Source organism: Euprymna scolopes, chromosome 12, assembly GCF_053919585.1.
Source record: "Euprymna scolopes isolate OS-2025 chromosome 12, ASM5391958v1, whole genome shotgun sequence".
NCBI lineage: Eukaryota > Metazoa > Mollusca > Cephalopoda > Sepiida > Sepiolidae > Euprymna > Euprymna scolopes.
Window position 1 is genome coordinate 65,599,320 of NC_136493.1, and position 23,305 is coordinate 65,622,624.

General features: G+C 37.2%; 1 protein-coding gene across 13 annotated transcripts in view; it reads right to left on the bottom strand.

The window, feature by feature from the left end:
- LOC145291306 (integrin alpha-9-like) overlaps positions 1–23,305 on the bottom strand; it is a 971,358-nt gene that overhangs the window by 809,476 nt on the left and 138,577 nt on the right. The gene's annotated exons all lie outside the window — the stretch shown is intronic.

Below are 23,305 nucleotides of genomic sequence, written 5' to 3' on the forward strand. Positions count from 1 at the left end.
AGAAAAAAAAATTACAATGAAATAAAACTAAAAAAACTATACTCTATAAGGAAGAGCTGTGGAAAAAAAATGTGGACAATATGTGTGTGAGTGTGTGTGTGTGTGTGTTTTTTTTTTTTTTGTAAATGTGTGTAAACCTGAAGATAAATGAACTCTTTGAGTACTTACATTTTGGCCGAAGGATGCTAAATGTCAAAAAAAAACTTCGTGAAAGTTCTTTTTCTTCTTCTTTTTTCGTTTGTTGTGTTTTTTCTTAAAACTTTGGTGCGCGCAAATGTATCTCGGAATGTACCGGGCGTCGTTTCCGCAGAAAAAAACAAAAACAAAAAAACTTTTAGTTTCTTTTGTTTTCTCTTCCCTTTTTTCTTTTTTCTTTTTTTTTTTTTTTTTTAACACCACGCGGTCGACAAAGGGTGGCGCTGACTCCTTAATTTATAATATATATATATATATATATATATATATATATATATATATATATATATATATATATATATATATATATATATATATATATATATATATATATATATATATATATATATAGATATATATAGATATATATATATATATATAGATATATATAGATATATAGATAGATAGATATATTAGATTTCTTGCTCGGCTTGTCCGTTATATATATATATATATATATATATATATATATATATATATATATATATATATATATATATATATATATATATATATATATATATATATATATATATATATATATATATATATATATATATATATATATATATATATATATATATATATATATATATATATATATATATATATATATATATATATATATATATATATATATATATATATATATATATATATATATATATATATATATATATATATATATATATATATATATATATATATATATATATATATATATATATATATATATATATATATATATATATATATATATATATATATATATATATATATATATATATATATATATATATATATAACGGACAAGCCGAGCAAGAAATCTAATATATCTATCTATCTATATCTATATATATATATATATATATATATATATATATATATATATATATATATATATATATATTATAAATTAAGGAGTCAGCGCCACCCTTTGTCGACCGCGTGGTGTTAAAAAAAAAAAAAAAAAAGAAAAAAGAAAAAAGGGAAGAGAAAACAAAAGAAACTAAAAGTTTTTTTGTTTTTGTTTTTTTCTGCGGAAATATATATATATATATATATATATATATATATATATATATATATATATATATATATATATATATATATATATATATATATATATATATATATATATATATATATATATATATATATATATATATATATTTATAACGGACAAGCCGAGCAGGAAATAACGTCTTTTTATTATGTTAATTTTAAGTTTTAAATGTGCTTTTACAAGTCCGTTGCCAGTTGCTGTAATTTTTTTTTTATGTCCTTCAGAGGCGTGATGTGGTCGGCTTTGCTGAAGTTTTAGACACCATGTGCTGAGTTTTAAAATGCCCGCCTTTCCTTGTTCGAACGCAAAATAAGTTAGCTATTCGGAAAACACGTGTTATCGCGTTGGGTCACCATTTTAGGGAATATTATTTGGTGCTTTTAAGGCACTCCCTAATAAAATAATTTAACACAATTTTCCGAACAAACAACAAACCACTTCTTAAGCTTAACAAGGAAAAGGTTTATTTAGAAAGGCATTAAACTCGAAGGAGGAAAATAAGGAAGGAAGGAAGGTTCAGGACTTCACTGCTTACTAAGTAGTTACAGCCGGTGGCTGTCGTCTGATACCTAGTAGGAGCAGAGAAGCGAAAAGTCTAGTCCCTTCGAAAGCTGGTAGAGTAAGAGAGAGATTTTTTCTTCTCAAGACCGGAAGCTGTCAGGTCCTTGGGGGTTAAAAATATTCATGCGCTACTCCTCTGATTGGCCAGTGTATGGCCACATCACTCAATCAGGGAGGAATATGTGCAAGAAGAAAGAGGTCTATTTGCGTCTGCTACAAGGTACCCATTTATCAAGTCTTTCTAATCTCTCTCAAGTTGTTGTAAATCGTTGTATACGTTATGTCTAATTCAGAAGCAAATTCTCAAACAGTTGTGCGTGAATTGGCTTCGACTAAGGCTCTTAATTGATCGTTGTCAACATCAGATAGCCGACCACTAGGCTCATCATGACTATCGTCGTCGCCATGAAATTTCTTAAACCGCCAGTGATGTCTGGTGTCTGGGTCAAACGCTCATTTGATATCACAAGCAGCTTTTCGTCCTAGCTTGAATTGAAAAATTTTGTGAATTTGCTTTTTTTTCCATTTTGTGCTCAACGTTTTGAAAAGAACACAATTGTTTTAAAACGATTGTAATTTAAATGATTAGATCGAGCAAAAATTCCTCTTTAAAATCATATTTACAGTAAAGGTATTATAATGAAAACTTATTTGAAAATGCATCATTTGAAATCAAAATTTAAAATTCCATAAGAACTTTCTTGCCAACATAACATTATAATTATGGTCATTTGCATAAAGTAAAACATCATTATATTAAAACTAGTCATAAATGCAAACAAGTTTCAGTGCAAAGAGTTCATGAAAGTGGGAAAAGAAATGAAAAATAAAAATTAAAAAATAAAAATTAAAAATTAAAAGTCCATATCAAAGCATATGGAAGGGTTAGGTATTTTTTCAAGATGACATGATCATAAGAGTCAATGTTCTCATAAGAAAGAGTCAGCTTTATAATGTTGAATTAAAAATCTAAAATGTGTGTAATTGAAGTCTGTAGAAAGATGCTGTTTGCAACCAGTAAAGGAAGGAAGATTATTTCAAATCCTTAAAAAAAAAATGTTTTCACTTAGGGATAGCAGAACCTGCGTAACAAAATCTTCCAGGGCCGTTTAAACGTTTAATAATGATGGAAAACTTGATATTGAAAATACAACGAGAGTAAAGTAGAAGTAAAAAAGTTGCCTTTGTGATCCAAATTGTCCTTGAAATAATTATGTTATGCGTCAAAATGCGCACATTTGAACAGATGCATAGGCGTAACGGATGGCTAGATAGCAAACGTGATTTTTGAGTTGATAGGAAAAGAAAGTGGATTAAAAATATCGGCGCTATTACAGACATAATCTTAATAGCAATACTACTAATAATAACTACAATAATAATAATAATATTGACAATAATAACAATATTAATTTCATTAAAAAAAAGAAATGAATAAAAATGAGAATAAGAATAATATATAATACCATTCGGTACGGGCAGTTCAGATAAGAACTGCCACAGGACAGTTTATAAGACCATAAAATTCAATCTTAATCATTCTTCAGGACCTATGGTGAAATAGATAAAGGCGCTGTGTCTCTGTGGTTCCAAGTGAGCATTGTCTGCAGATAGCGGTTTCAATCTTACCCAAAACAGAGGACTAGTTGGTCAAAATGTAGTCAGACAACAACAACTATGAAGATGATGGTAACAGTTGACAAAAAATAAATACATAAACTATGAAGTCTTATCTCAAAGGATTAAAAAAATAATAAATAATAAATAGAAAATAAAAATAGTATATAATAATGATATGGTTATCAGTGATAATAATAATAATAAGAAGAAGAAGAAGAAGAAGAAGAAGAAGAAGAACCCTAATAGAGAAAACTTAACACGTGCGTGGCGGACAAACTCTTTTAAAGTCACTTACGAAATGTGAGTTTAATCTTAAAAAAAAAAAAAAAAAAAAAAAAAGTTAAATGTTACTTCGAATTTATTTCAGGAAGCAGTCTTTGTTGCTATAAACGTATAATTCTGTTTGTTAATTCAAATTTTACTAATGAAAATCCTCTAAAATGAATGCAAAAAATAGCCAGACGGGCGACTGGCGAATTACTAAGTTAAATATTATTCGAATTTATAACAGGAAGCAGTATTTTTTGCGATATTAACGTAGAATTTTGCCCCGTCTTAGAACGAGGGAATTAAATACTACTACAGTGGCGGGGGAAATTGCCTACCTCCCCTGTTTTCCATCCAATATTTCTATCGGCTAAGCAGTATGGTGTAAGGTAGACCTATCTTCAAACGCCTTCTTTCAGAGCATTACTACCGACTTTTACTAAGTTAAATACTTAGTTGAAAAATTTATTTATTTATTTATTTATTTATTTATTTATTTTTCCCTTCTGTTCATGTCTTTTATGTATGTGTGATAGTGCACGATACCTCCTGTATACATGGGAGCTATACACTATCCCTGCGTCAGAACCACAGGTAAAACAATTCTGGGCTCGGTGTTGCCCCAAACACCAAAATATGAAAAATGCCAATTACAAATAATCCAAACCATGAGACCCAGAAGAAAGATCTGGGTGTCACGATCGGCAGGCGCTCCTTCGGTAGCCAGCATGGAGGGGGGGGGGGCTGGTAGTCATCCTGCGAATGTTGGTCAACTTTCTAATTTCAGAAACTCAAATAACATGGACGCTGAACAGGTAAGTATAACCTCGAATTTCAAAATGATACCAAACAAACACAGCACAGCCATGATAACCATCAAAATAGAAAAAACCGAAGAAAGAAATGGACAACAAAAGAGAATAGACTAGTAATGGAATGCTATTATAGAAATCATTCTAAATATAGATATGGAGGTTATCGGAAACGAATGAAAGAACTATGGGACCTGTCCAGTGACTACCATGCGACAGAACAAAGAATTGCGGACCAAGCAAAACTGATACTCAAGAAAGGTTGGCTTTCTAAACTAGAACTAACAGAAATTCAGCGAAAAATAAATGATGAAACTGAACAAGAAGTATCCCCCAACGGAACTGCATGTAGAGAAACCCCACAAGTTGAAGCCTCACAAGTAAAACCACCAAAGGCCGAGGACCTACGAAGACCGAACTCTACAAACGTGGAAACCGAGAAAAATGAAGCAGAACTAACAGAGAATGAAGCAAATGAAATGAATAAAATAATACAGTTAATGAACGAGGAAAAAACAAATCTCCCATCGTAAAGGAACCAACAGCAGAAGAAATTAAAAACAGAAACAGAAAAGGTTAACAAGCTCCTCCCATACATCCCAAAAAATACAATCACAGAATTAAACAACCTAATTTATGCAGGCACCAAAATGGTAAGTATGAATCTCAAATCAGAAAAACAACCAGGGACAAGCAGACCGACAAAACCTGGATGGAAAATTAGACTAGAAACTCAAATACAGGAACATACAAAAGAAACCAAAATGATCAACAGGAAGAAAGCAATGTGGAGAAAACGGAATATTAGAAATGTAACTGACAGGGAGAGGTTAAGCAAGAAACATGAAGAACTGGACAAAAAAATAAAAGCAAAATAAGCGAGATTGAGACGATATAAATATAAATCTGAACAATGCAAACAAAACAGGACATTTGAAACTAATGAAAGCCAATTCTACCAAAATGTGAAGGGAGGAAAAACAAAAACAGAACAACCAAACCTGACAGAAACAAAACTCTACTGGAGTAAAATATGGGAAGAGTGACGAGATCACAATAGAAATGCCGAATGGCTGAAAGACATGAAAGAAGAGTTACAACAAATAGAAGAAGGAACAGTGAATGAAATCAGCAAGGATACCCTAAAGAAAACTATAGGAAAAATGGCAAACTGGAGAGCACCAGGGCACGACAGGATACATACATACTGGTTCAAAAAAATTCACAACCTTACACAAAAGGTTAGCCCAAAACCTGAGAAGATGTATACAGGAAGAAAGCGTGCCAGATTGGATGACAAACGGTAGAACCACACTGTTACAGAAGGACACGAAGAAAAGAACCGTCCCTAGCAACTATAGGCCGATCACGTGCTTACCCATTATGTGGAAGATACTGACAGCACTACTGAGGGAACAAATCTACAACTCCCTGATTAATCGTGGACTCATCTCCGAGGAACAGAAAAGATGCCAAAAGAGAAAAAGAGGAACAAATGACCTGCCATATATAGATCAAAAGATCCTAAAGGAGGTAAAAAGAATGAGAAAGAATTTAGCCATAGATCGACTACAAAAAAGCATACGCATGGATAATAGAATGCCTAAAAATGTATAAAATACCAAGCGGGATCACCAACGTAATAGAAAATGCAATGAGAACATGGAGACTGGAATTGACAGCTGAGGGACAACACATAACAGAAATTAACATACAAAGAGTAATTTCCAAGGAGACTCACTGTCACCATTACTGTTCATCATAGCCATAATGCCTCTGAATAGTATTCTGAGAAAGTAGCAAGCCGGATATAAGTTCACCAATACAGAGGAAAAAATGAACCACCTGATGTACGTAGACGATTTGAAACTTTTTGCAAGGACTGAAAAGGAGCTAGAGACACTAATTAACACTACCAGGATCTTCAGCCAAGATATCCAAATGGAATTTGGAATGGAAAAGTGCGCACTACTAATTATAAGAAAGGGAAAACTGGAAATGACAAAAGGCATGGAACTACCCAACCAAACAGAGATGAGGGTACTAGGGGAACAAGACGACTATAAATACTTGGGAATTCTGGAAGCAGACACCATCAAAGCAACAGAAATGAAAGAGGAAATTGGAAAGGAATACCTCAGGAGAACAAGAAAACTTCTGGAAACGAAATTATATGGCAGAAACCTAATAAAAGGTATAAATACATGTGCAGTATCACTAGTAAGATACTCTGGACCGTTTATAAGGTGAACAAAAGAAGAACTGAGACAGCTCGACCAGAAGACCAGGAAACTCATGACCATGCATAATGCGCTACACCCAAAAGCCGATATTGACAGACTCTACGTGAAAAGGAAAGACTGCGGGAAAGGACTGATCTGTGTAGAAGACTGTGTGAAGGACACAAAAAGAACTAGAAAAATACATAATGCAAAACACTGAAAGGATAATTATGGCAGCGAGAGACACTGAAAAAACCAACAAAACAGAAAACAGAGAGCAAATGAAAAAACGAGAAAAGAGAAATGGGAAGAAAAACAACTCCACGGAAGATTCATAAGAATGACAAAAGATGAGAATAACGAAAACACTTCGACATGGACATGAAAAGGACATATAAACCGAGAAACTGAATCTCTAATAACTGCAGCACAAGATAACTCGATAAGAACCGACCATATCAAACAAAAGATCGATAAAACACAAGAAAACACAAATGCAAACTCTGTGGACGATAAACCATATAGTAAGTGAATGTAGCAAACTGGCCCAAAAGGAATACAAAAATAGGCTTGACCAAGTGGGGAGAGCGGTGCACTGGGAATTGTGCAAACGGCTGCATTTTGAATGTACAGACAAATGGTACAAGCATAAATCAGCAACAGCACTAGAAAACGAGAACCACAAAATTCTATGACGGAAAACATACAGACGGACAAACCCATCCAAGTAAGAAGACCAGATGTCATAATAATTAACAAGAAAGAAAAATCTTGTCAAATCGTAGACTTTGCTGTTCCAGCTGACCACAGGGTGAGTATTAAAGAAAAGGAGAAACGAAGCAAATACACAGAGCTAGTCAGAGATCTAAAAGGGATTTGGATGATGAAGAAAATCAAAATAGTACCGATAATAGTCGGAGCACTAGTAACAATTCCGAAAAACTTTGAAAAAGGCATGACAGAAATTGAAATCAGAAGAATAGCTGCAAAAATACAACGACTAACGATAATGAAAACGGCTGAAATATTAAGAAAAACCCTTGAATGCGGAGAATAATACAAGAATACAATATAACGAAGAAGCTTTACAGAGAATGAAGAACACTGAAGCTGCATATCTGCAAGTTCTACACCCCCATCATGCATCCCCTCCTATTGTCTCATTACCGTTCCCCCAATAGAAAAGTGATACCAAAGAACCGAGAAAGGTCAAGGAGGATGGAAAGATCGAGGAGGGAGCGCTGGCCAGACCTCCGCTGGACAAGCGCAAAGACAACTAGGACCTTGAGGAGGCTTAGTGCTACTCAAATTCCAGTATAAACCAATGGCCACTGCCAGCGAGAAATCAATGTTAAGAGGCTGTTGCGATGACGCAAATTTATTTTCAAATGCTATCGAAGGAGGTGGAGAGATCTGGACGTCTGGGGAGAATTGTTGTCACTCAGCTTCCAGAGAACACCACAGGTTTCCAATCAGATCGTTTGTTGACTTGTGTGTAAACTCCATCTGAGCCAATAATAATAATAATAATAATAATAATAATAATAATAAAGAAGAATAGTAGTAATAATAATAATAATAATAATAAAGAAGAATAGTAATAATCTTAACATATAAATTTAAAGTAATTATAATAAAATTAACGATAGTTATAATATATAGATAAATTTTAAATAAATCATAGTATTAGAAAAAATAGAATTTCGATATTAAATCTATACTTTTATAATGTTTAGAAAATAATTTTTAGATTATGATTAAACATACAAATATTAAAGGAGGCTAGAGAATCTTAAATTACGGTGGATTTAAACAAAGCATTACCATGGTGAATATATACGCACAGAAATAAAAAGAATTAGACATGCATCTAGAAGGAAAACTTTGATGTAAAACCTGTCTACTGTCCTTTGTACCGACTGAGATTAGCAGGTTGTACCAAAAGTGTGGTTGGTTTTGCACAAAGCCTTCAAAATCATTTTATGTGGATTTCTGAACAACGAAATTGTTGTGGCGGACCACATACCTTGAAATCGATAGGATTATTATTATTATTATTATTATTATTGGCTCACATGGAGCTTTCACACAAGTCAACAAACGATCTGATTGGAAACCTGTGGTGTTCTCTAGAAGCTGAGTGACAACAAGTCTCCCCAGACGTCCAGATCTCTCCTCCTCCTTCGATAGCATTTGCAAATAAATTTGCATCATCGCAACAGCCTCTTACCATTGATTTCTCGCTGGCAGTGGCCATTGGTTCATACTGGAATTTGAGTGGCAATAAGCCTCCCCAAGATCCTAGTTCTCTTTGCGCTTGTGCAGCGGAGGTCTGGCCAGCGCTCCCTCCTCGGTCTTTCCATCCTCCTTGACCTTTCTCGGCTCTTTGGTATCACTTTTCTATTGAGGGGAACGGTGGTGAAACAATGAGAGGGGATGCATGATGGGGGTGTAGAACATGTAGATCTGCAGCTTTGGTGTTCTTCATTCCCTGTAACGTTTTGAAGGCAATCTGTATGAGAATTTAGTGTACGATTTCTTGCCCTCAGCTTTGCTTCAATTCATCTGTATGATTGAGCATGGAGCGGATATCAAGTCACAGCTCAGGTTTGGAGCAACTACAATGGCTCAACTCCTTCAATACAACTGCTTTGCCAAGTACAAAGAAGGTGCTACTGCACAAAGGCATTCTAGAAATAGAATGACTCCACTTCTAGTCTACATTGGGATGTCTGTTCATGCTAACACCAGAAAAAGACATTTTGTGGAAATGCTGTATGACCATGGTCTTAGTATCCCATATGATCGAGTGCTTGACATATCAGCCCAGTTGTAAGTAAATATATTCTGGAAGGTGTGGCCTGTCCCCTCAAGTTGAGGAAAGGTCTCTTCTGTACGAGTGCGATGGACAATATAGATCACAATCGATCATCTACCACTGCGACATCGTCATTCCATGGTACCAGCATCTCAATCTTTCAGCATACAACACCAGCTGACGAAGGAGAAGTCCGAGAAGTCACTTTCTATCAAGAGCAGCAATGTGAAGAAAGTCTCAGAACTTCTTGACTCCTACACAAATGTTCACCTGCTTTCTTTGCCAAAAAGAATCCATCTCCTCCAAAGAGCAATATGACATATATCTTTGCCAAGTTTCCCCTAAAAAATGAATATGAATGGTTGCAGGTCAGTCTCACACAGGAAGTAGGTAATGAGGTTAACATCAGTTGGTCAGCCCACCATGAAGAAGAAGCGAGGTCTTGAGTTTTAAGTGAGCATAATTTCACTGTTGCTCCTTCTACGTGATGAGGTTCATTCTGTTGCTATGGTGACACATTATATGGACAAAGTCAAGGATGCTATTTCTTACCTCAATCCAAACCAGGTTACTGTGATAACTGCAGATCAGCCAATCTACGCTCTTGCTAAGACTGGTATGGCGAGGACAAGTTTGTGGTAATGTTTGGCGGCCTTCATATAGAGATGGCTGCATTCAGATCACTTGGAATCTTGCTCCAGAATAGCAGATGTCCATGTCTTGTGGAGGCTGGGGTGGCTTCCTCTGGAACTGCAGACTCGTTTCTTTCTGCATCCAGTGTCACAAAAGCACGCCATATGCACGAGGTCACAGCATGCTGTCTCTACATGCTCCAAAAGGAAGCATATGACTACCAATCTGTAGAAGAAAACAGAGTCCTGAATTTTGACAGCTAGTGTGCGACACGAAGGAAAGAGAGCCCTCAGTTTCAGTTCTGGGAGCTTGTTCTGTCAATGGAGTTGGTTGTGTTCTCACGGGTTAGATCTTTCAGAGAGGCTAACTTCAGCTTGTACAGTCAGGCACTCTCTGCTCAGATCCCTCTTTCTTCTTTGCCAACAGCAATGTCAACTATGCTCGATGGCTCCCCATCCCCCTCAGAGGCATGATATCCTTGGAACAAACTCATCCCGCAGTGTTCCATGAATTCCAACTTGGAAAGTTTGTGGTCCACAAGACTCACAAGGAAGTTTTCTGGTAAACCATTGACCAAACCCATGAACACGTTAATGCAGTGGTCAAGATGATCGTGGTGCCATTGGCATTACTGAGGATCCATCTGCACTGAGGCGATGGATGATGTCTGGACCAGCGAGCTGGTTCACCGATATGAGTTGGCTTCCCAGGCCAAATTTGGGAATGAGAATATCAGGCATCATGAGCAGACTAGCCAGTCTCAGAAGTCCTTCACTGACAAGGTCAAGAAGTTGTTTTGTGCAATAAAGGATCAAGGCAATCCTTTCCGGGAAGAGTCCAAAGATCTCACACTGGACACAAAGATCTTTGCACATCCCAGTGCTGCAGAACTTGTCAGAACTCACATTGATAAAGGTTAAGCTGCCTTCAAAGACTTTTTCAATAGTCTTGGTGATGAAGCTTCCTTCTACAAGCCCATCAAAAAGATCTAAAATGGGCTTCTTCTACCAGCAAGCAGCTGTAGCTTCCACTGACAAGAAGAAACATGTACTGAAAAGTGACTGCAATCTGTTCTCACAGCTTTTCAGATCCTGTCAGGCACGAGAATGTGATCTGTTAGAATTCTTCAGGCATGAGGATCAGTAATTTCCTGCAGCACTGAGTGACACAGGGAATCTCTATCCTGGAAAGAAGTTTGACTTTGTTGGCATTCTGGAAGATACCATTGCTCCTTGATTCTCAGCCAGAATGTGATGTCATCATTATTGATGGCATGGTTCTTGTACACTTTCTCTCGCCAAAGATCTCAAAGACATTTGAGGAATATGATGTCTCTGATTCAGAGTTACTCATAAAAGTATGGGCGAACAGACATTGTGTTTGATGTCTACAAGTCTTCAAGCCTCAAAACTGAAACAAGATCAAAGTGAGGCAAAGGAAGTCTGCATAGATTGACAGACAAAACTAAGCTGCCACCCATCTGGTCCAGTTTTCTAAGAGATAGTGACAATAACGCAGAACTGTTTGAGTACCTAGCAGACAAGATTGTATCCATATGTCCTGACAGTATCGTAGTTGTGACCTAAGGAGAGAAGGTCTTGTCAAACAAATTCATCAACTTTGAAGGTCTACAACTTTGCAATCATGAAGAAGCTGACTCTAGGATTTTCACAGCAAAACAGTAAACAAAGTCTGTGTTGATCAAGGCATGTGACACAGACATCCTTGTCACAGCAGTTGGTGTCTTTGCAAGACTTTGCCGAGATTTCAGCCAGGGACAGTCCATTTGATGGTTCCCAATTCATGACTTGGCGATGAACCTTGGCCAAGAGAAATGTAGTGGCATGCTCTTCTTTCATGCCTTCACTGGTTGTGACATGGTCTCGGTCTTTTAAGAAAGAGGGAATACAACTGTATGGCCAACATAGGCAGTTTGTTCTGAAGTGGGCCCAGTGTTCAGCAAACTAAGGTGGATGAGGCAAGACTGCACTGGTTTGACCGGAAGTAAAGACCCTATGACTTCATTCCATCAACTAGTGCATCTCTCGTTCAGCATGTTAAACGATCTGCATTCCAAGCTGCTTGCATATGGGGCCAGTCAACAGAATGTACAATTCAACCTGAAAGTCCTTGCATCTGAGGCTGGCAAAAAAAAAGGTGAAGCCTGGGAAGTTCTCTGGTCAACCCTCCCAAACATTGCTCAGTCCTGCCAGCAGCTGACAAAATGTTGTTGCACGGGTGAATATCGGGGACCATGCAAATGTTATCATTACACCCTGAAATGCACACTAATGTGTAGCTGTAAATGTAAAGAGTAAAACAATGATTCAGGTTAAATTCAAGCAAGTCACTTCAGTCTGTTGTAGTATATTGTGCTTCTGTCACAACAATTTGAGATACCACATCGGTAATTTCACTGAGACAGTGCTAGTTCATATAATTGTCATCATATCACTATAACGCTTAATGATATTGAAATTTTGATCACAGAATTTGATTCTTCGTGCCAAAAATATATATTTTGATGTACAGATCATCAAAATGTCATTACTTTGACAATATTTAGTGCAATACTGTTTCATACTGGTACGAATGGTGGCCATCTTGAAAAATGGCAGCCATTTTGTTTTTGAAGTTGACTAACGTGCTTTGCTGAAAGACGGAATTCTGAAGTACCTGTGTGCCAGTTTTGGTGTTTGTATCACCAAGTGAAAGATTGTTTCAGTAATCTGCTCCACTATTATCTAAGCTAGCAGAGACGTCTGGCATAGCCCAGTCGTAAAGTACGCTTAATGATACTTTAATTCTTGCAGATTTTGTATTTATTCCATTTTCATCCCAAACAAGGCACAGTGCCACTTTGAAGTAAGGGGTTACTATCGGGGACATAAGTTACAGGGATACTATGTAGGGAGATGAGCAGCAAGATGTCTGTTCACAGTACACTTGAACTGCTGCATGTCAATACTGTTGGGAAAGCAGAATCCTGGAAGGAAGTTCCAAAGTCTAGCCGTTTTGAGGAAGAAACTATTGGAGTAGAAGGTTTTCTTAGCTCAAGGGATTTCTACTGTGTAAGGGTGTACTTTTGCTGCTTGTCAGATTCGTCGAGGGTATTTGCTTGTAATAGTGGGAGCATTCACCATTAAAATACTTGTAAAGCAGGAAGAGGTGTGCAACATTTCGTCGATGGGACAGAGGTTGAATCTTAGATGACAGTTCATTTGATGGTTCCCAATTCAGGTTGGCGACTCTCTTTTGAACTCTGTACAGGAGTGAGAGACTAGTACCAGATGCACCAAATGTAACAACAGTACTCCATACATGGGCGAATGATGGCCTTATAGAGGTACAAGATAATTTCAGGTGTAAGTAGCTTTCTAGTGCAGTAGAGAGAGCCCACCTTCCTCACAGTGGCCCTGGCAATACTCTCAATGTATCTGTTCTAACTCATGTTCCCTGTGAACGTTAGGCCGAGAAGTTTAAAAGAAGTACTTTCAGGTAATGTATCTTTAGTCATTGCTATTGATGGTTGAGTATGTTTCTTGTAATTATTGAAGGAAACAAGCTTATTTTTAGCAGCATTAAATGTGACCATCCATTTATGTCCCTATTCAACTACAAATTGGAGGTCATCCTCTAGTGTTTGTACCATTTTCTTAAATATGTGTTCATTTGTTTTCTCTTCTTTCCTGCTATAGATCGTTGTGTCATCAGCAAATACACCTATCTCAGAGACAATTTTATCAGGGAGGTCATTTATGAATATTAGGAATAATAAAGGTTCAAAGATAAACCCCTGAGGTATTCCCGCATTTATATCATATTGTTTAGATGTATGAAGATCGAGAACAACCTGAATTCTTCTCTTATTTGAGAAGGATTTAATTATTTAAGTATTCATTCAGTGATACCGTATGATCTGATTTTCCTGAGAAGACCATCGTCCCATACCCTTTCAAAAGCCTTAGATATATCTAAGGCTACCGCTCTACCCTCCCCTGCTTTCTCCAGTGTATGGTATATACATTCAGAAATAACAGTTGGATATCTACTGTAGAACGGGCTTGCCTAAATCCATATTGTTGGTCGGTCAGAAGTTTAATAGCTGTAAGGTGACGAACTAGAGCTCGGTTAATTAAGGATTTTAATATTTCAACAAAAAGCAGGAGGAGGCTAATTGGGCAATAATTTAATGGGTCAGTTCTTTCGCCAGAATTCTTGAAAACAGATATCACAGAAGCAGTTTTCCAGCAGGAAAGCAAGATTCGTTAAGGCATTTGTTGCAAAATTTGTAGAGAACTCGAGCAACCTTGACGGAGCATTTTTTCATTAGCACAGCACAGCCAGGATGAGATCGGGTCCACATGCTTTGGAGGTCACAAAGGTTTTATGATATCATGCACCTGAGAAGGAATGATTTTCAGATCATCTAGTGTAGCGTTTGTCTGCAAAGGAAAGTCAGGGAAGGACTGGTTTGCTGAGTACAATGTGGAGTATGAGGCAAATCGACTGGCAAGCATGTTAGCCTTCTTGGTTGCCGTGCAAACAACCTTGATTGTTGGATAGTGGGGAATTGTTGATTGACCATTTTTTTACTACACTGTTGGATTACTAATTTCTGTGTTTCAATGCATTTTCTGATGGTTTCGGTATATTTTCTCTTAGCTATTGCTATTTCTCTCTTACAATTACTTCTAGCTTCTATAAACTTCTGTTTGTTTTAACTGGACTTATGTTGGTTAAATCTGCAGTACGCATGCTGCCTTTGAACAATGGCAGCTACACAAGTAGAAGTAAACCATTGGGGAGAGTGGGGCTTGCTATAGAATTTCCATGTGGGAACATGTGCTTCAAGTACCGTTTTGAACCATTCAGTGATCTTATCTGTCAACTGTTCAGTGGGAAGAGAAAAGATATTTCCCTAGGAGCATCTCTGATGAGATCCCTCATGGCTTCCCAGTCAACTTTTTATAATACCTTGTTTTTTTTTGAGCTCTTCAGTTTTGGGTCTAGAGTTTAGGGCGATTTCTACTATTATCACAGCATGATCAGCATTCCCAAGTGGGCTGTAGAAATTCATTATCACAATCATTGGGAACTGTGGTCAGAAATAGATCTAGAAGTGAGGCTTGTTGAACTCGCTGGTCTGGGAAACGTGTTGAAAATGTAACCGTCTGTGATAGGGAATGATATATAGCGAAGCTATGTGTTGTGCTACTTGCTGCATCTGTGTAAGTAGATAAACCAAGCCAATAACTGTAGAGGACATTAAAGTCACCAAATACACGTACTTGTGCGCTAGTATCAAGGGAGAGTGCTTTATCTATGCTGTCAGAGACTTTGTTTATTAGGGTACAGTCCTGAGTCAAAGGAGAGCGGTAGAGAAAATTTAAGTAGCTACATGTTAAGGGCCTGGTCTTCTGATTCTAGTTTTGTTTCTCTAGTCAAGAACGGCGTGTTTCGACTCCAAGTCCATGCATATGTCTGTCTGAGTCCTTATGGCAAAGTGGGAGTTAACCAGGCATGTTAAAGTGGTTAGAGGGAATGGAGGAGTGTAGGTTAGTTTCACTTAGTATTTAGATATGCGAGGTGTTTGCTAGGAGAAATGATTCAACATCATCTAAATTAGTTCCCAGCCTGCAGATATTCATAAGTGCAAACCTTAAGGGAGGAGGTAATTTGGTTTGTTTGAGTTTAGCCTGGTTAAATCGTAATTTTTGACTGAACTGTCATTTTATTTTATTTAAAAGTTTCAGTTGGGGTGAGAGGTGCTGGACAAGTGGTTGTGCAGAATACTAGACACGCAACACAAGTAGACCATCAGTCGTCTCTTCATCTACAGGATTGTGGCCTCAGGAAAGCCCACAGACAGTGGCCTTTTTGAAAAACGACACACAAAGCCGATGAAAATGGATATAAAAATTAATACTTTATTCAGCACGTGTGGCCGGTAAGAAAACTATCAATAACAACCAAAACAAAGATGGCTGACCGATATTTATACTGCAAAAATGAAATCTCGTAAAGTCTCATAAAATCACGTTATCAAATGGAGGTAACTTAATTTGATCGGTCTAAGGGGAATAACTATTTAATCTTAACATTTTCATGCACGACATGACACTACAATTATCCCGATATAATACAACTGTTGATAGAGCAGCCGCTCCAAGTGCTACCAAAGAGATAAGCATCCTGTACTATCATTTGGAAACAGCAACCAGAAACTGTCAATCTGGTACATTCAACTCATCAGACAAAAGTTAACCCAATCCACTTGCACCGGCATATATGGCACTCAAGCACCCCCAATGTGTCCAGTTTAAGGGGATGGGATGTGGCGGGGAAAACTGATTTCATTGCCTTAGTCAGAAAACAAAGTTGACCATTGGATGTTTCTGTCAAGCAAGGTGTAGGGTCAATTGCACACACAAGCCCCATTTCCCAACATCCAAAACAATATAGCTGCCCACGTTATCAGTTGAAAATACAAAAATCCTCCATATGGATTCAAACGTTAAAAGATTAAAAATATTGGAAGCACTATATATAATCTATCTATATCTATCTATCTATCTATCTATCTATCTATCTATATATATATATATATATATATAAAAGTGAACGTATTTGACTGTCTGTCTGTGTCTGTCTGTGTGTCGGTCTGCCTGTGTACATTTCCCTATGCAATAACTCTGTCAATTTTTAGTCTAAAGACTCAAAATTTGACATACAGGGTACTGAGATTTGGGAAAATCGATGTGATCGGGTTTCGGCCAAAAATTTATCTGTTAAGGGTCAAAGTTCAACGATTTAACCTTTGAGAACTCTACCAAACTCCTCACACAATTTTTGGGTCTAAACACTTTAAATTTTAGATATAGGTTCCTTGGACATGGATCTAACTTAATAACTTAATTTGAGCCCAAAACAATAAATGTATAGGGGTCATAATAGGGGTCAAAGTTAAAAACTTGACGTTTTTTTTTGTTTTTTTTTTTGCTCAGCATGTGACACTTATGTCACCCGTGTGTCGTCTAGTGATGGATGTTCCCCGATTGTTGATCCTCGTGTCTTCTGATGAGAATGTCAGCGGCCAGTACCTGAAAGAGACTCGTCGAGCGTTTCTGCAAGCATGCCAAACAAATTAAAAAAAGACAAGTCGACACTTATTTTTTTTTTTTTTTTTGTGATTCAAAATTCCTTGTTATTCATAAAAATTTTTTTTTGCTGAACATACACCTCCAAACACCCGGGCAACGCCGAGCTGAAATGCTAGTATATCTATAAAAGTGTCTCTCTGTGTACATTTGCCTACCAAATAATTCTGTCAATTTTTGGTCTACAGACTCGAGATTTGACATAAAGGTTATTGAGTTTTGGGAAAATCGTTTTAATCCGTTTTGGCCAAAAAGTTGGTTGTCAACAGGTCAAAGTTCAACGATTTGACATTTGAAAACTCTACCAAACTTCTCCGTACACTTGAAATTCAAAATGTAGGTTACTTGGACATGGATCTAAGTTTATAATTTGATTTGAGCCCCAAAAATAAATCGAAAACGACTGATAAAAACCCAGTCGAAAGTACTTTCAAAGAACAAAAAAAAAATGGTCCAAGACGACTATGGAACTTTCTTACACAGGTTCAACCGAGAAACAAGAAAGACAATTAGAAAAATTGAAAAACTGCAAAGAAAGCTTATTAAGCAAGAATATTCCGTGCTATTTAACAATACTTGTCTGTATATATATATATATATATATATATATATATATATATATATATATATATATATATATACTACTTAATTTACTCACATAAAATTAATATACGAAAGTATAGATTTATGCGTAAACTTTAAGTATTTACTTCAAAAGTGCTCAATACGTAGGTAGAGCTAGTTAGTAAGTTATAAAATGTATATGGCGATTAAGCTACACTGAATATTCCGCGTTTCATCCACTCTATGATTCTTCAGGCTTATGGGCAAGAATCCTAGAGTGGATGAAACGCGGAATATTCAGTGTAGAATCGCTATATACATTTTATAACTTACTATATATACACATATATATATACATATATATATATATATATATATATATATATATATATATATATATATATATATATATATATATATATACTAGCATGGGTGCCCGGCGTTGCCCGGGTGTTTGGAGGTGTATGCTGAGCAAAAAAAAGGGGCTAATTTTTAAAACTTTGACCCCTATTATGACCCCTGAAAATTTATTGTTTTGGCCTTAAATCAAGTTATTAAGTTAGATCCATGTCCACGGAATCTATATCTAAAATTTCAAGTGTGGAGACCCAAAATTGTCGGAGAAGTTCGGTAGAGTTCTCAAAGCTCAAATCGTTGAACTTTGACCCCTTAATCGCCAAATTTCTGGCTAAAAACGGATCACATAGATTTTTCCAAATCTCAGTACCCTGTATATCAAATTTCGAGTCTGTAGACTAAAAATTGACAGAGTTATTTCGTAGGGAAATGTACACAGACACACACACACATACACACACACACACTTTCACTTTTATAGATATATAGATTTAAAATTTGAGTCTGACAGAATGACAAAATTATATTGCAAACCGATATATTAAACAAACGAACTTCAAAGAGACAAATGAACACATAAGTAAAAAAAAATTGTATTAGAAAACATTTCTTGATTATTCCACGTCTTTTTTTTACAGACCTGACGACTGAGGTTCGCTCTTAATAAAAATTGTTTTTTATAGTCTTAATTTTGACTTCCCTTTTCATAAAAAACTAAAAAAAAAATCAAGAAAGAAAAGAAATTTAATTTTATTCTTTTTTCATTAATTTCTTTCTGTGCAAAGCAATTCTTTCAAACTTACTCTGTTTCCAAAATGTTTTTATTTTATTCCCCTCCCCCTTCATTCATTTTCCTCCGCATCCTGGCAAGTATTAAAATAAACCATTTATAATATTTATTCATGGATTTATTTACTAATCATTTCTTTTGTATCGGTAAATGAATTCCATTTAAAAAAAAAACTGTAAAAGTCACGTTAAAGGTGATTAAGTTGGAAAGTAAGTAAAAATTTACCCTTTTTACTTTTATACGATTTCTGATCACTTTGAAAAAGGTGTGTGTGTTTTAAAAATGTTTTTTAACTGCTATAATCTCATTTATATATATATATATATATATATATATATATATATATATATATATATATATATATAACAACGTGAGTATTCATATCGTGTGTTTGTATTACTGTACTGTAGATTCGAAAAAATAGTCAAAAACAAATATATAAATAAATGTTATCAAAGGCAAGATAAGTTACTTTTCTACCTAACATATACTGAGCGAGTTTTTAACAGTATTTTAACAGGGCACATCGTAAAAACTGACCCATTAATTTTCCCGAAGTAAAAACTATATAGTTTTTAAACTTTTAAAACTATACATTATAAAAAGAAAACTGTTCGAGTGATTTTTTTTTACATGGGTGTCACCACTTATCAAGGCCCAGAGGCCACTCAAGGATAAGGGTTAATAGGTATACATTAGTCATTGTGATTTTAGCATAGTAAACAGTGGGAATTTTGTAACTTGGATTACTTGAAAAAGAAAACTGTTCGAATGATTGAAAATGAAAACAAAATAACAATGTAAATATATTGATAAGAAAAAAACAAAAACAAACGAAGTTTCCGTTTCAGGAACCCGATTTTAATTTTATGTCGTAATCATTCAACTCGTTAGCGGTTTTATTCAGCGATTAGGGATAACCATACGACATATCTAATTACCAAAGCGATTTTTTTTTTTTTAAACTAAACCTGTTTAGTTTTAATGAACCAATTTTTTTAAAGCCAACACTTTAGTTATTTTGAGAGCGTGCAACTGCACCCGAAAAGATTGATTAGGAAACTCCAAATCCTTTTATGACGCGAAGAAAAAAAAAAAAGGCTTTTTATCGGCTTAAATGATAAACTAATGTTAAATATTAGTATTTAATATAATGAGATATCAATCTACACAATTTGCCATCGATTCTGAAATAAAATGAAATCCTGACATTGTGATCATTTTTGCAGGTGTTATGTGCCAAATATTGAAATAAGAATGTTTAAATTTAATTATTGTAATTTAAGTCTTTAATTTTGTTATGATGTTATGATTTAGATCTCGTTTTGACTTGGGGACGCCGTCATACTGTCTGCCACGTGTCACCGTGACGACCACCACTCAAGTTTCATGATTCCTGACCGCTTTGGGGAGAAATTGACTACGTAGGGATTCACGCTACGATCGCTACCATGGCACCAAAGTCGAGGCACATGATCATGGTTACCTCCACAAAATTACGGGCAAAACGCTTAGATGCCTTACACACCGTAGCGAAAACAACAACCCAAAAGAAACACAGTTTTCTCGATATGGAGGCAATTTCTTCATCACTAACCGTTTGTCTACAACTACGTCCGCGTGCTTGCTATATTTAGCGAAGCCAAGGAAAAGACAGGAGAAGGACCACCAGCCTCGCCATCACCACAACGCTACGGCTGTCGCGACCAATGCTACTACTACTACAACGAAGGCTTCGTCGCGCCTTCTAACAACAACAACTATCGCTATTGACACACGATTATAACCAGCACTGCTGCTACTACCATTACCAACGAAGGCTACGTCGCGCCTTCTAACAACAACAACTATCGCTATTGACACACGATTATAACCAGCACTGCTGCTACTACCATTACCAACGAAGGCTTCGTCGCGCCTTCTAACAACAACAACTATCGCTATTGACACACGATTATAACCAGCACTGCTGCTACTACTATTACAAACGAAGGTTTCGTCGTGCCTTATAACCACAATAACAACAACTAACAACAATCTGCCATCTTCACCCCAAGGACAGCTCGTTATTATTCTGTGTTATTTATTAGAAAATAAATTGTTGAGTTCGTTCAAATCTTAATCCTGTGTTGTCTATTCTTTTTGCTTGTCACCATACGCTTCGTAACATAACAACTGGTGTCAGAAGCGTGCGACAGGTAGAATGGACTACTCAGGGTGCACCCGTAACGAACTTCTCAGTTTTATCAGAGACCAGAAATCGGCACTCCTCCAGCTAAAATCGAGTACATCACGACCAGACGAGGCCCTTATCCTCGAAATAAAAGCGGACCTAGAGATTATGCTCTCCACCCTCAAATCGACCACCTTAAACGACACGCCCAAAGCCGATAATAACGACTACAATCTGATGATCAGATTACAGGCCATACACGATTCGGTAAAGGACATAAAAAAAGTTCAACCCCGGGAACGATGTTAACCGCTTCATCACGGATGTAAACAAAACATACATGATACATGTCAAGCCGGAAATCGGTACACACCCTAGTATCGAAAAAGAGTTTGTCAGAATCTGCAAACAGCTTCTGAACGAAGGGATATTCCAGCAAATGACGGACTCCCAACACGACACATCTACCTTCGAGCAACTCAAAGCATACCTCATAACGACCCACGGCAGCCAAATGACAAACTTCCAGCACCTCAGCCGGGCTTGGGATTTGCAGCGTCGAGATGGGGAGAGATTGACAGATTTCGCCGGCCGACTGGAAAACACGATTAGAGAGGCTGCAGTACACATAAAGGCAAAATTTAAGTCGGACCACTCACGGGAAATACCTGCAGATACTGTCTTCTCTCTCATGGGTGCAATGCTAATGAGTGAGAAGGTGAAAGCCTGGACACCGAGCTTATACCCACACATCGTCAAAACAATGGATAAGCATTATACGGCGGGTGGGATAGCTAGTGATGTACAGCGGTACATCGACTGTGGTGTCAAAACGGACGATGAAATCAATGATAGTCCCATCGCGTACTACGCAAACAGGCCACAACGATCTGATCAAAGGACCAGGCGAACTGAACACAATGTGAACAGGCAAACTCTCCGCCCACAGGCAAGGAAAGATACCACAACACTGCGCAACACCAAACCTACTGGCACTCGCGGCCATTTTCAGATGCGCAGGGATGATGAACACAATCAGGATGCTGAGATCTGCCAAAACTACATGAAAGGCTATGCATGCTTCCATGGACGCAACTGTCGGTACCGGCACCCACCTCGTGCCCAGGCATATATCGCAACAGACGACAAGGATATGCCACCGGAAGATACTCTCCCCACTACCATGGCCGAGGATTTTCAATACGGACCAGGCGAGATGTGATGGCTCACCATCACATATTTAACTTTCATCAACACTCGGCGCAGAAGTCACCTTTCGTCAACACACATTTCATGATCGAGGGAGCTACGTTCTCGGACATATCTATGTTGGACTCAGGCTGCTCCACTTGCATTATGCCAGTGTCTCGAATACCTGAAGAGGTCAGACGTCGAATAACGCCATCCAACGTGCATGTGAGAGGCATAAACGGCAGCATCCATATCCTTGGCGAACTTAATTGTGGCATCGCCATCGGCAACCACGATTCACCCAGGTTCGACGGGATCAACATGCTGATAACATCCGCTATATCTCCAATCCTGATCGGCCAAAGCATCCTTGGTCACAGCACACTAGACTCCTACACAATCGACCACCAAAAATCAACGATCGAATTCAGACGCACGCTCGCGTCCACTCCGATAACTCACACGGCAGCAATACTACCAGCTCTTACACAGAAGATACCAGCTGATGATACCACATTATGAGCCCACACCATCGATCATCCCACTAGACTCACACAGCCCAGCCCCAAGACACTAAATGAAAAACTACACTGGCTACAGAGTAATGTGGGTGTGGCATTGCCCAACCATCCAAACCGCGACGAACTGGAGGCCACAGCAGACTTAATCATCCGCTTCGCCGACATCATGGGTACCGAAAAGGGAGAAAAGGGTACCTTCATCAGACCAGTTCGAATACCAACCAATGGCCAATCCCGCTGTCAGAAGCAACACCCAATCGCCCAGGCTCTCGAGGCTGACGTCGATGCTGAAATCATGCACATGGCCGCCAGAGAGATCATCGAACCATGCAAGGACCCCAAGGGTTTTAATAGC